Source organism: Poecilia mexicana, unplaced genomic scaffold (genome assembly GCF_051168715.1).
Source record: "Poecilia mexicana isolate PSO_F unplaced genomic scaffold, ASM5116871v1 scaffold_6, whole genome shotgun sequence".
NCBI classification, from domain to species: domain Eukaryota; kingdom Metazoa; phylum Chordata; class Actinopteri; order Cyprinodontiformes; family Poeciliidae; genus Poecilia; species Poecilia mexicana.
The window spans coordinates 32,329,447-32,342,606 of record NW_028263375.1 but is presented as its reverse complement, the minus strand read 5'-3'; the positions used below and the strand labels follow the sequence as shown (position 1 = coordinate 32,342,606).

The 13,160-nt window shown below is 37.7% G+C and overlaps 1 long non-coding RNA gene across 1 annotated transcript; it reads right to left on the bottom strand.

Annotated features, from left to right (window-relative positions):
- Positions 1–6,113: 6,113 nt before the first annotated feature.
- LOC148159512 (uncharacterized) lies at positions 6,114–7,208 on the bottom strand. Its single transcript, XR_015763103.1, has 2 exons — positions 7,068–7,208; positions 6,114–6,412 (listed from the first exon to the last, which is right to left on the bottom strand). It is a non-coding gene; the product is annotated as an uncharacterized LOC148159512 (long non-coding RNA).
- Between the last annotated feature and the right edge of the window lie 5,952 nt (positions 7,209–13,160).

Genomic DNA, 13,160 nt, shown 5'->3' with positions numbered 1-13,160 from the left:
TTGGATAATTTCTCTTTTATCCTTGGTTTTAGCCTGTGAACCAGGACGTCTCAGAAGTCATTGGAGTTCTCCCAGTGTGACCAGCAGACTGAAGCCCTGCCTGTGACCAGTGTTCCCAGTATAATAAATAAATGTTTTATTTCTTTCACTGGTGTATTTTTAAATATCTCAATCTGAAGTATTAGTGTGTTAATGCATCTTATGTAATGAAATAAAAACAATTTATTCTGTTAGAATTATTTTAACTCTTTGCTGTCAATAGCAGAGTTGACATACTGTAATAAATATTTATTCTCTGGGAAAAAGTAAGAAAAATATGTAGTTTAATGTTTGACAATGAAATGACAATGATTTATAAATCAAAAGTCATTTCTCAATAATGTATAACAATAAATACAATAATTAAAATACAATAATTTGTTTCTTGTCTTGAAACGTTAAATGTACATTGAATTATGGAATTATGTAAATGTGTTCTTTAATAAAACACTGTAAAAGTGTGTCTGTTCATCAATGTCAATACAAAAATGATCAGAATAATTTATATCAAACAAAAACATTGTGCTCTTTATTCAGAAATGCCCCAAAACAATTAAATAATCACATCAAAAGTTAGAAACTCTGTCTTTAGTCATTTCTTTGATTGCCAAATAAAGAAAGAATGTGTGTGAGAAAATGTATCAGTGGCAGGTATTAACTTAAAATACTTTGTAGAACTGCACTTTATAAAGTTCGGTCCATTCACTTGTATTAGCTTACTGGCGCATATTCCACATTCAATATGGCGGACGCTGTTACGTATCGCAGCAACGGGCCGACCCGCTCCATGAGTCGTCTACGTATTTATGTCTATGTTCTTGCCACTCCGAACCGCCCAGGCGGCAAAATGCGCGCGTGCTCGTTATGAGCACTGAGAAAGCACGCGCTTGTTCGGCGCGCTTGCCTGGGGAACCACGGACACCGTGAAAGCTCAAACAACATGTTTCGGCAAAGTTGTCACACTTTCTTCACGTTTTTGCGGGAAACTAATAGTAATAATACTAATAACAATAATAATAATAATAAATACAGATATATGTCACATATATGCAGGGATGAAAGTAGTTTTAAATTCTTGGGGGTACTATGACAAAAGTATATATATAACTTCTTTGTGTGCTTTGGAGTTTCTGTGCTGTTTAATTTTTTTGCAAAGCGATTAAAGCTGGGTAGGCTCTTGAATTGCTACAAAATAAAGCTATATTTCCCTCAGCCTATTGACTGGAAATGTTGACACCTTGAGATGCCATGAGATCTTAATTCTGAACATCATGGCATGGAGTGCATCTCAGTTTTCCATGTCTGGCATATAACCATTCATTTTAGCTTTTAAACTGGTTATATTGATCCTGTGTCCAGACAGTGATAATCAGTAGCCTAGCATCATGACCTGTTTGTGCTGAAGATCCTGCAGTTTCCGCTTCTCTTCCTAACATGGCGCCTCCTTACCCTGACTCTCATACTGACAGGAGGAACCACAGAGCTCAGTTAAGTTAAAGCTCATCTTCTGAAGTTGGGATATTTTTCCTCCAACAGGTTCCAGAGGAATCACCTCAAACCAGATGTTGGACTGGATTTTATTTCATTGTCATTTGTGAATGTTAGAGCCTCATTTTCAATAGTGGAGCTATGAAGATTGAAAAAGGTTATCATTTTGGAGAAAGTCTCATCAACATCAATATTTCCACTAAATAAGAGGCAAAAAAATAATAATTTGTTTGATAAGGGAAAAGCCTCTCAGACTCTGAGCCCAACAGCACCAAACTATTTTTTATTTTAGACAATTAATTTAATTTCACATAATTATCGCTGTAGAAGTCATTTGTTTGTTAAATACTTAATGAAACATATTTACCGTGTTTGATGTTTGTTGTAAATGACATATACTCACAAAGAACGAGGTTATCAGTCCAAGTTTGTCGTTTATTGAACGTTCAGAAACTACAGCGGCTGTGATGCCAAGGCAAAGGTAAACAAAGGTAAAACAACCTGAACAAGTGATCAACTCTAAACCACTCGCACCTTTTTATTCTCCGTCTCTCTCTGTCATTTAAGCACACCCATTGCTATGGCAACCGCCTGAGCTCCACAAGCCGACCGGAGATTACATTAAAAGCATAATATTCAGTCTGTTACGGTATTAGGTTGGCAGGCTTGATATTTATCTTGCGATTAATAAGCGCTCCCTGAACACAGCGGTGGTTGATTAGTTAATTTTAAACTCCTGCTCTGCTAGTTATTTTGATAATAGAACCGAAACGCACAGAATTGTGCAACACCTTGTTGAAACAATAATTACTGAGATTATTATTGTTTCATTGATTTTTTGTTGTTCTTTAATAAAGTTACGAACGTTTTAAGCCAGTCAGAGGAGGACGTGCTGGTCTCAGCGTCCTGGCGGCGTTCAGTTTGTCATCTAATGCCGAGATCGACTCAAAACCTTCAGCGATTGACATATTGCGCCCCTGCTCTAGTGAAGCACGAAGAGTTCAGAAACAATATGAAATGAGAAAAAAGCTATTTATTAACTGATTAAGTCGTGTTTTAGATTTTTCTTGAAAAATGAATCAGTCACAGTGGGTGCACTCACGGCTGCACAGTGAACCCATTCATTTTTTTACAGCAGACAGCCGCTCCCCTCTCTTGCAGGTACTGCGTACCCCAGCTAAATCTTTTAGGGGTACGCAGTACCCTACCGTACCCCCTTACTTTCACCCCTGCATATATATATTATAATTATTATAAATATATCTGTCTAATTATACATATACACACACACAGATATATATATATATATATACTTAGTGCTATATGAAATAAGAACAGGGCAATGCATTTTAATGCTCAATATTACCCATCACATACCGTTCCCCGACTGTAAAACAGGGGGAACGGTATCTGATGGTTAATATTGAACATTACAATGCATTGTCCTGTTTTTATTTCATATAGCTCTACCTATCTACCTATCTTTCTATACACATATATGTACACATATAATTTTAAATTGACATGAAACCTGGTAATCATGGTGGTTCAGAACTCCTCCATCCTCTTAGATCAAAGTTTTTAATAGAAACACATTCATTCTAGGGATTTTCAAATTCATATTTTACTGGTATTGCTTATATGTTTGAATAACTTAGTATTACAAATGTAGCCTGATTTAGACAATACCAGTGCTGCCAATATAAAACTACAAATTAAACTACTTCAAGTCATGTTAATTTTAACTAAATTGTATTTCACTTATTAAATTGCAAGTAAAAAAGTAGTATGTGTTGTTAGTCTGTTTGCTTTAAGTTTTAGTGTGGGAGAAAGGGAAAAACTGAAAACAAGGACAGAACACCTGGTGCAGAAGAAAGGAGGCGAACTGTTTGACAGCCTTTGGGGAAATACTGGCTGGAAGGAATAAATGACGCTAAGGGAAAACTGATTGAAACTAAACTAATCCTGCACAATCCACTATTTTCACATGTGGTAAAATTATATGTATATAGAATGAATGAAATTACTTAACAGGTACAATTGTAAACAAAATAAAGTGACATCTAATGTGTTGAAATTCTAGAAACTTTTGCTTAGCTGTTCACGGATTAAAATGTAAACTTATTGAAACTTGAGAAATTAAGGTTTATAGCAGACTTGAACTTTATCATGGACTAATCAATATTTTTCTCTCTTATTATCTTATCAAAACAGGATTTCTTTTTATTTGAAACTTGGTCACCTTAAAATGTCTAAAGAATTGGTAAATGACTATGAATATGTGTTTGATTCAAAGGGTGGTTATGAAACAGCTCCAGATTTAGTTACGGTTCATTACATTGACTTCAAACTGGGAAATAATATGTTAGAAAAAGAGTAATCACATTTCAGCTTTGGTTTAAGACCAGACAGCATTTATTACGAGACTGCTTCATTTAGTTTGACATTTTTTATTGTTTCATTTTTATAAATATTATTGTTGTTTTTATTTTTTCTAATAAACCAACTAACTTACTAACTGAACTAACTGCTGCTTTCGAAAAACATGCGTGTCTTGGTAGAAACCTAGATAGCACAGAATGATTGAAACAACATTGAATCAATGTCAGCCAGAAACATTGAATCAACGTTGAACGCTGACATTGAAACAACATTGAAAGTGGTCGGTGACTTGTATGTTGAATCAACGTTAGGGTTTCAACCATAACTGACATTATATCAATGTTGATTCAACCATCATCTGTATGTCAACTTGTATGCATATTTGTGTTGATAGTACATTGAATCAGTTATGAATCAATGTTGATTCTACATTATATCAATGTTGAGTCAACCATCATCTGAACGTGGATCTGCATCCGGATTTCGGTTGATTCTACATTGAATCAATGTTGATTAGGGCTGTTGTAAACGAATATTTTAGTAATCGAGTAATCTATCGATTATTCTTACGATTAATCGAGTAATCGGATAAAAAAAATTACAAAATGAAATATTGGTAAATATGGCATAATACCGGTGTTACTATCAGATATCAATATCAGTCCAATTTTTCATATTTGAGCATCCCTAACAGTTGCTTTTTTGTAGTTTAGAAAACTAACCTGTAACAATAATAGCTCACTTTCTAAGTTAACCAGAAGAAAAGTTATAGAAAAATCTGAAATTATATTGAATTTAATAACAAAGAGGCAGGCTCACAAATATGCTTATAAAAAATGTCTACAATCCAGCTTTTAGTTTAATCTTCAGTGAGTTTAATAGATTAATTAAACTCACCTTGCCACCTAACCTGTCACGCTTTGGGTTTGAAAATACGGGAAATGCCGCCTGGAGTGGGAGGAGAGGGCGAATGAACGAACGTAAGATGGGGTGGAGGGGAGGAAATAGACCAGCGGACTGACGAACCGTTAGACCGGGGGACGAACACGGGGGGAAGCAATACGGGATATTTACGACACCTTCACTGGTCACACTCAGAAACTCATCTACCAGCCATGTACGATGCGCTCCGCCACCCGTTTCTTCAGACCGGGATATGAAATTTATTGTGCGGTTCGTCGGTAAAGCTACATTTACACGGTAAGCATCAGCTACTCAGCCGCCCGCCCTGTTCAGTCTATCCGCTCACCTCAGCGCTCTTCCCGCCGTTCGCTTTCAACCAGCAGCCCCGGAGGAGAAATGCTGCCGTACTCCAGGCATTCCCCCAGTCATTTTAAGGATGCTTATTGGTTCCCCAAAAACGATAAAAAGTCGGGCATTATCATCAATCAATTAAATCCCCACGGGCCAATCTTGAAGATTGGACTTTATGCCGCTGAGACTTAGCTTTTGTCAACAACTCAGAGGCGGAAGTGAGAGCTCCGCACAACGCAAATGAAGTCCCGGCCGGAACACGGTGCGCTAACTAAAAACATAAATTAACGAAGCTTTGAGGCAGGTAAATTTTCCTCGAGGAATTTTAGTAATCGAGGTACTCGAATCATTCGAGGAATCGTTTCAGCCCTAATGTTGATTCAACACTAATTTGACTGTGGATCTGCATGCATATTTGTGTTGATTCTACATTGAATAAGTTAGGAATCAATGGTGATTCAACCATCATCTGAACGTGGATCTGCATGCAGATTTGTGTTGATTCTACATTGAATAAGTTAGGAATCAATGGTGATTCAACCATCATCTGAACGTGGATCTGCATGCATATTTGTGTCGATTCTACATTGAATCAATGTTAATTCAACACTCATTTGACTATGGATCTGCATGCATATCTGTGTTGATTCTACATTGAATCAGTTAGGAATCAACGTTCATTCAACCATCAGCTGAACGTGGATCTGCATGCAGATTTGTGTTAATTCTACATTGAATCAATGTTGATTCAACACTCATTTGACTGTGGATGTACATGCAGATTTGGGTTGTTTTTATATTGAATGAAAGCTAAGGATTTATGTACATTTTACGTCTGATAGGTCTACATCATAACATGCCACTAAAAGTTTCTTCACTGGTGTTAAACACTGTATTATTGGCAGATGATGCGTAAACTGTGTACAAAAGTTTAAAAATGACAACATGGGTTTGATTTAACATTTTATTTAAGAAAAGAGGGACAGATCTTTAAACATATTTGATTCCTTTTTGACTGTCAAAACAACAGTATGTTGTCCACAGAAGAACAGAGTCCATGAGGTTAAGCTTTGTACTGTATGAAGTAGGGAAACAGTACAAGTTGTGGTAACCCCAGTTTGACTCTGGTTGGCGTCACTTTGATTCCTTGTGATGTCTTCCTCTCATTCTGGCGCATAATGAAGCCACTTCTTGACAATTTTGCTGCAGTCCTCAAGAGTCAGCGTTTGGTCAAACTGCAGAGCAACAGCTGAAAAAAATAAAAGTGAGGAAGGTGCCAGTTAGAAATATTTCTAAATGTTTATCATATGATAAACATTTGAAAAGTTCTGAAACACAATGAAAGATTAAACACTGTACTGGTTACAGGTCTGAGAACAAATACAAACCATATAGTTCCCCATGTACACTCACTGTTAAATTAATATCTTAATCTTTCATTAATATTTATCTTAATGTTTACATATACAACTGCATTTACCCATCAAGCTGCAGTATAGTGTAGGATTTATGATATTGATATTAAATCAATATTTAAAATAAAGGGCTGTTTATCAGAAAACCTAACAATAAAACTCAGGGAGGATCAGGTTTATTTAACACACCAGAGACAAATAAATCGAACAAAAGGTGATTTATAGTGTAGCTGGAAAAATTATAATTTATACAGAATAAACTTCCATCAAATAGCTGGTTCAATCTTCCAACTACAAATATTTCCAAATAAGTTGATTAAATTCCTTAAAAAGTGTCTATATGCCAATAAAGATCCCACACAAGTAACGATAGTCCAGTTCAATTTAACCAGTTACCAATCCAAGGATCAACAGACTGAATCAGTCATTAGCAGGTTTAGTTCAGTGTTTCACCTGCCTTACATGTTAAGTGTTTCCCTTCTGCCTCACCTGGATTGAATCTGTGGATGATTAACAACCTTCTGCACTTCTTGATGGCTGCAGACGGTCATGTAATCATCCAACTCAGCTGTTCTGGTACAGAGGCTCATTTAAGCACAACCCTAAGCATATCATAATAAAAAGTTAAAAACAAGTGATTACTATCACAACAATTTAAAGCCCACCTGGACCAGCCAGCCTTACACTTCCTTGTCCACCACATGTTCTCCCAGACCAAACAATAGGCCCCGCCCTATTTTAAAAACTCAAATCCCACAAAATCTCGCAGGATTTCATACTTAGGCCTGGAGTGGTGGGTAGGATGAAAATAATACAAAAGGAGACATGACCTCAATTATTAAAAAATATATATTTTGCCCCAAAATAACCAGGATTACTATGGGCACAAAACAATGCCCTTATTTTTCAATAAACACATTTAAGATCAAAGTAATATTGAAAAACTTACCATAAAAGTGCTCAGCGGAGAATTCAATTCAGAAGCCGGTAGCAAACAAGCCAGCAGCAAAGTGGCTTTTTGGTTGGGACAAAACACCAGTGTAAAATTGGGGAGGTGGACTGTACAACTCCTAGTACAGACTTGTAGATGTTTTTGTGTCAACACATTATGCACAGTCAGTAATAATATTTACAGACAAGTAAGAAAATGTACAGAAAGGAATCACAACCCACTGTTCTCAACATGTAGTGCTTAATTTGAAACATGATTAACCCCCACCTAGTAATAAAATGTTCTGACCCAGAGCTCAAGGAGGGGGAGGGAAGAAGGGATGAGAGGGGGTAAAGAGGAGAAGGTTGGGAGGAGCGGCTGGGTGGGGGAGGTTTGGGAGGGAGTAGGGGGAGATGAGGAGGTGATGAGGGCTGCAACAAACTGCCCAGATTGCACACAACGGTAAATAAACGTTGAATTATAGTTAGAATGGTTGATTTTTGGTTGAGGTCAACAACTGATGGTTGATCAACCATCAAACAACCATCCACCTCCAGCCAAGTAACCAATGTTGAAACTGTGTCATTGAGTCAATGTTGTTTTGTGGTTGAAATCTAATGAATGAAATGCTAATGTCTGATCAACGACTGATCAATGTTGAATCAATGTTGAATCAATGTCAGCTCTTTTGCCACACCCCTTCCCCTCCTCTCCTCCTCATCAGAGCTCTGGGTCAGAGCATTTTATTACTGAGTGGGGGGTATTACATTCTAAATTAACCTCTGTAAAGGATAGTGGGTGAAGATTCATTTCTGTACATTTTCATTCTTTTTCATAAAAAAGTCCTACTGACCATTTGTGTGTGATATATTGACACAAAAACATCTACAACTTACTACAAGGAGTAAGGAGTGGAGCGGTCCACCCCCGCCATTTACATAAGTGGGATGTCCCAAACACACAGCCACTTCGCTGTTGGCTTGTTGGCAAAAGATGTTAATTCAATGTTGAATTGCCATCATGTGCAATCTGGGCAGGCGCAGAGCTATGGGGGTGTCTGGGGGTGCGGTTTCAAGTTGTTTAAATATCTGATTATAGACTGAGAAAGTCTACTGCCTGTTGAGAAAGGTCTATTTAATGTTAAAGTTACTTTCCCTCAATGGAATATATACTAGTCAGTCCCAGTGACCGTTTCACTCACGGTTTACCCGATGTGTTTCCTGGGTAAAGATCAAACAAAAAACGCAGACCAACCTCCCCGCCCCTCGCTCAACAGTTTCTGGTAGCACAGGCGATAAACGTCAGGGGCCTGGTGATTCGTTAGGGGTCCGGTAATTAGCCCCGCCCCCCGGCCCAACGCTGACTTGTTCCGCTAGTGAATCTGGGTACAGAACGGAATCACAACTCAGTGTTGTCAACACATAGTGCTTAAGTTAAAACGTGATTAACCCTCACCTAAAAAGGGTTGTGCTGTGGTGGCGCAGGGGTTAAGCACAAACCACAATCAAGGCCTCAGTCCTCAACACAGCTGTCACAGGTTCAATTCCTGACCTTGGCAACCTTTGCTGCATTACCCCCCTTCTCTCATTACCCACTTTCCTGTCAATTAACTATCAAAGAAAGGCCACTCGCCAAAACAATCTTTTAAAAAATAAAATGTGAAAAATGAAAAACCCTCACTTAAAATTAAAGTTGTTTCACCCGATTGAGGGGTAGATGGGCCCAGGTGGGGGGAAAGAGGTGTGTGTGTGTTTTTGGCAGGTGGAGAGAAGGGGGTTGGGCGTTTGAATGGCAGGCGGTGGTGAGGGGTGCAAAAAACACCTGAACACTTTGATTACTAGTTTTTCCCCAAACCTTATCCTCAAGGCAAACTGACCTGCATGCTTTCAGTTCAGCAAAACCTTGTTAATCAAATGTTAATTAAAATCATGTGTGCTGAATTAGGGAAATGGCTAAAACTTGCAGGGCAGTGTGCCTGGTGCCAGTGCTGAAAAACACTGGATTCGATGTGGCATTTCAATCAATGAATGTTAATTGGCTAGAATTGAATGGTTGTTTGATGGTTGATCCAGCTTCTGTCGTTGACCTGAACCATACATGCAGCCTTTGTGATCATAATTCAACATTAAATTAACATCGTGTGCTATCTGGGTAGTTCTTCCCCAAACCTTGACGTCAATCAAACTGACCTGCGTTTTTTCAGTTCAGCAAAACCCCGTTAATCAGACGTCAATTAATATCATGTGTGTTGAATTAGGGAAATGCCTAAAACTTGTAGGGCCTGGAGGACCAGTGCTGAAACACACTGGATTCGACGTTGGCATTTCATTATTTGATGTCAACCACAAAACAACATTGATTCAATGACACAGTTTCAACATTAGTTAATTGGCTAGAATTGAATGGTTGTTTTATAGTTGATCCACCATCAGTTGTCGACCTCAACCAAACATGCAACCTCTGTGATGATAATTCAACATTGAATTAACATATTTTCCAACAAGCCAACAGCGAAGCAGCTGTGTGTTTAGGACATCCCACTCATGTAAACGGTGGGGGTGGACCCCTCCACTCCTTGTAGTAAGTTGTAGATGTTTTTGTGTCAATATATCACACACACAGTCAGTGAGAATTGTTATGAACAAGTAAGAAAATGTACAGAAAGGAATCACCACCGACTATCCTCTACAGTGCTTAATTTAAATGTGATAACCCCGCTCAGTAATAAAATGCTCTGACCCAGAGCGCTGATGAGGAGGAGAGGAGGGGAAGGGGAGCGGCAATACATCTGACATTGATTCAATATTGATCAGATGTTGATCAGACATCAGCATTTCAGTCATTAGATTTCAACCACAAAACAACATTGATTCAATGACACAGTTTCAACATTGGTTACTTGGCTAGAGGTGGATGGTTGTTTGATGGTTGATCCACCGTCATTTGTTGTCTTCAACCAAAAATCAACCATTAATCAGACTTCGGCATTTCAGTGATCAGATTTCAACCACAAAACAACGTTGATTCAATGTCACAGTTTCAACGGTTTGATTGGATGGTTGTTTGATGGTTGATCCACCGTCATTTGTCGACTTCAACCAAAAATCAACGATTCTAACTATTTTTCAACGTTGATTTAACATCATGTGCTATCTGGGAAGGCACATGAAACTTGATGAAACTTTTAAAGTGGATATGATAGTAATTGATTATGTAAAAAACAAACTGATTGGACAACAACTGGCTCACAACACTTGTGTGCCTTAAATTTTGATTGAATTGATACATAAATTCAAGTCCAACAAAACATTTGATTTGGAACGCAATGACATCTTACAGTACTGCATAACAGTGTTGAAGTACTCGAGATCGGTCTTGGTCTCGAGACCATTTTTTGATGGTCTCGGTCTCGTCTCGGACTCGACCGCATTTAGTCTCGGTCTTGTCTCGGTCTCGGACGCTGAGGACTCGGCATTTTATTTCAAGACCAGTCGAGACCGCAACTGTTAAAATATCACTAAACATACAGTACACTATCTAGTTTATTTGTTAACATCTTTGTTTTCAGTGGATGCAAAACGCACCGATTAAAATCCAACCAATAATGTGACTTGCCAATTACGTGTTTCTGTTACTCACCTCCCTCACCCCCCACCTTTCACTCGCACGCGGCGCTCTGAGACATGCGCGGTGGTTTCCTCTCAGCGGCAGAAGATGTCGGTCTAATCGTCAGTAACAGAATAACGCTGCATAAATCATAAGAAATCCGATGGCCACAGCTAACTCGGCAGCGCTTCGCTTTCACAGACGGTGGGAACAACGTCTTACTTTTTTCGTCACTTAGACAAGTAGCTCAAAGAAAGGTAAACTCCGTTGACGTGATGTTAGCAAAGCTAGCTGTATAGACACATAAGCATTTGTGATGGAAAAAAACAGGGCCGTGCAGAGACCACTAAAGGGGCAGGTGCTCAACAACAACAACAACAAAAAAGGGCACATCTAACCGCCTTCTAGGACAGAATATTAACAAAGCCTCTCAGCTTTCAGAGTTTAATAAACAATGATAAATTACAAAATTGTGAGATATACAATCAAAGCTAACAAACATCTCTATATAGAGCATAACACTATGTATATGTAAGATATTTTATTAGTAATTTCTTTCTGCAGGTCTATTTTGTTAGAGGAAAGTATTGCAATATTCAAACCCGCAATTTAGCAAGATATGTAAATCAGAGCTAGACCACCAGACATATTTTGTCTTTACAGAATTACACTATTAAAAATATAAACAAGGGCACAATGCAACCTTTTAGTGTACTGTAATCTATAAAAAGAGCTGCATGTTTGCTACACTTGCAGTGGAGATGAAGATGGTCCAGTCAGGAAAGCAGAGCTGCATCAAACTTTAATGTGGAACTGCAGGAAAAAAACAAAAGCAAAAATTAAATTGTTAATGCATGTCACCATGAGAAAAGCCTACTGAGTTTTGCTTAAATTTTTTTAAAAAAATGTTTAAATCAAACATTTTTGACTCATGAAGTTAACTTTCTTTTTTGCAAAACAAACTTATTTGCGCTTGTCAGAAATATTTTCTTGCTATTCTAAGTTATTGTTTGTGACTCAAAGTTTTGCTTGTGATTCTCACATGATACCGTGGGCAGGACCTAAAATCACAACAAAAGATTTGTGATGTGTGCAAATAAAAGTTTGTGTTTGGTAAAAATTAGTTATTTAATTAAAAAAAAAAAAGTCTTTAACTTTTTTTTAAAGGAATCAATTACAATTCCAAAAGTTTTGATTACAATTTTATTTTACTTAACTAAAGTTACTAGTTTTTTTTTTCCCAATTGAATAATTGGGAAACAAATTTAACTTTATACTCTGCGAACCAGACCCTAAACTTAAAGTCTGGGTTGAGTTTTTTCCCCTTCATTAATGACACACATTATCTATCATGGTAATTCAGGGTGTGTTATTTTTAATTCTAAATGAATATCCTTGTTGGACTTTTATTTAAGTGCTATGTTTACCTAAAGCTAAAATAAATGCGATGTACATTATGCAGCAAAGGAAATTAGAAGATCTGACATATCCATTATGGAGATAAGTTTTGGACGAGCGATGTGCCTCGTACAAAGGGAAGAAGCTTTTTTGTTACCTAGCTTTGCTAGCAAAGTCGTTTGCTAGCAGCTAGCTAATAGCACAACAACAACCAACAACAGCCTAATGTCTGTATGATGAAAATACCGAATCGATAGTTAAGAACAGTTTTTCCTCACCTGGCTGTCTCCTCCCACTCAGTCGTTCTTCAGAGAAAGGCGGACGCAGAGGCCTGTCAGTGTCTGTTGTATTTCATTACCTCTCTGCTTAAACCGCTACTCCGTGCTGAAGCAGAAACGATACTTCAACGTTTTCTGTTATCTGACAAGTAGCAAGTTTTTTTTTATGAGAACTAAGTTACATCGGTTTTGGTGAGTTTTTGTTTATTTATTTTTTTTACATTTTCACCGTGTTGTACTTTTCCTTTTGGCGGAGAGCTAACGCTAAAATCGTAGCTGTTTGCAAAGAAATGCTCCGTCATAAACTGTTATCCGGTTAATATATTGGGTTTATGAAGAATAATTTATTTGTATAATTTAAGTGTTTAA